Genomic DNA, 2,561 nt, shown 5'->3' with positions numbered 1-2,561 from the left:
GAGACACATGCATCAATGCCAGAGCAATCCATGTACATGAAAAATACCCATTATCTGAGACAAAGCTGGAAGACCTGAATCTGAAATTTATTTCAAAGATGTACAAATTGTCTTGAACTCAAATGCCATGAATCCAACTGAGACAGTTTCTATTACTGTGCAGACTGTTCTATTGCAGGACCAAGGACAAAACTTAAAAATACTTTAACAATTTTTCTAACCATTCTTTTGTTCTTATATGGTGAGAATAATTTGAAATGGCCAAGAAGTCTAACTACCGGAATACTTCCTCTGGTGTAACTATAGCCAAGGGGCAGATAAATGTCTGATTTCTTCTTTCTTGAATATAAATGTACTTGCACATTACTGCTGAGACTTGCTTAATTATCTAAAATGCTGCTATTAAAAATTAACTGTCTATCAAAAGTAGAAAAAAACTTTTACAATCCGTTTGTGCAATATCTGCATTACATTCAAGAACATTAAGCTTGAACATCAAACATTAAGCCATGGGAATCAGCATTTTAAATAAAGTACTCTCTATCCTTGGGGGAGAAAACATGATGATTAAAAGAGAATTACATATGAATATATGTATCTATGGATAAATAATACAGATCTGTGACTTCATGAAATGCATATAGCCACAATAGTTTGAGTCTGGTGGGATAGTTAGAAAAATGAAGAAGCTGTTTATTGCCTTTCTGCTATACTGCCTTTTTTGTGAGTTGTTGAAGTTGCAGTTTTACTTCAAATGTTTGTGTGCAGTGCCATTACTTGCAGCACTAAAAGAGATAACAGAATAACTGGTGATGTGAACTGTGACACATTTAAGAAAAAAATTACACAGATATGATGGAAAAATAGGTTACACCGCTGTTCTCAATTAAAGATGGAATGTTCAGTTCAAATAATGGCATATAGTCTTCAATCAACATAGTCAACACTGAATATATTTTTAGGACTGTAGAAATAAAATACATGGGTTGTACAGCAATAATAACCTCAGTTATATACAATTTTAAATGCTTTTTATGTCGTGTGATCATAGTTCTAAGGAGTGATGAGCTCAAACAACAAATTGTGAATCAATGGATTTAACTAAACTGAACTCAAAGTCTACTACCTAAAATATTGCCATCCTACTTGGATTTCATACTTTTTGTTGTAAATTGTTTTTATTGATATATCTGATTAATATATGGACATACTGATTGGTTTGTTTAGTCAGCAACTGGGGTGGCTAAAATTCCCCATAGGTGTTGTAATGTCATTGCTTTTGACATCGTTGAGATTGGTTAGGATATTCTAATACATAGATGGTAGAAGTGTAGACAGTTGTTCTGTTTTTGTAGTCAATAACTCTAAATGAGCCCCCAATTTAAAAAAAAATGTATGCATTAACAGAAGCTATATCATTTTTCATTAAGTAAACACATTTTTTCCACCTGTTTTTCCATTAAAAATCAGCTATCTGTATTTCTAAAGAAGTTAAATATAGCAAAATTTCATAAACAAAGTTTATTTAATCTGACATGTATAGCATTCCATTACCCATAATTATTTCAACACTCAAGAATGAAACAATAGTAAAGTGATAGCTAGATTTGATCGAAAGCTATAGATATACTTTGTGTGTGTGTTTATCTCTATGTATATCTATTATATATATACATTTACACACACACACACACACACACACACACACACACACACACACACACACACACACACACACACACACACACACACACACACACACACACGAACTACAGTTGTAAGTTACTTTCTATTGTGGGTTTGAGCTGAGGCATTCTTTTACAGATATTGAAACATTGCCTGTTATCTCATGATAGCATTAACCGTTTTACTGGATTTACTAATCAGTAATCAAAATATCCACTCGTCTCAGTCGTCTATTTGCTGGTTTACTGCCATTCATCTTCAGCAACTTGTCTGTTGTTTACAGCCATGTTTGGAGAGTTTTGCTACTAAAGGAAGCCTATATATACACAAATCACTGAAGCTTCCACGATGTACAACAAATATATTTATTTAATAAAACAAGCGCTTTCACGGACTCGACAAGTCCGCTTCATCAGGTTACAAATTCCAATAAAAATGACTACATTTTATATAGCAGTGCATACGCCCTAATCAACTGCCATTTTTTGGCGGTTAGATAATTACACATTAATTAATCCATTGGTGCCATTTAGACTGAATTCCTTAAAAGGAAACCACTTCCTGCAAACGCATCACTATACATCTTAAAAAACATTAGATGCTAAAATACATTAAAAAATCTTTCATCAAACATGTACAACAATCCCCTTCATTATTTCATCACTCATATTGTTCTAAACGGTAACTCATCAAAAGTGCAGAATGTATTCTATTCTTCCCAAACATAAATGTTGACTTTACTAAATATTCAGTTTGAGCACTTGTATAACCTTATATGCTTATCTTCCTTAAACCTAATGTATATGTAGTAACATAAAATAAATTCATTTATACATTTGTTGAATAATATATAATTATTTCATGGAATTATTCAG

Source organism: Protopterus annectens, chromosome 9.part0 (genome assembly GCF_019279795.1).
Source record: "Protopterus annectens isolate FY-2018-M chromosome 9.part0, PAN1.0, whole genome shotgun sequence".
Taxonomy (NCBI): Eukaryota; Metazoa; Chordata; order Ceratodontiformes; family Protopteridae; genus Protopterus; species Protopterus annectens.
Note: the sequence above shows the minus strand (reverse complement) of the source record.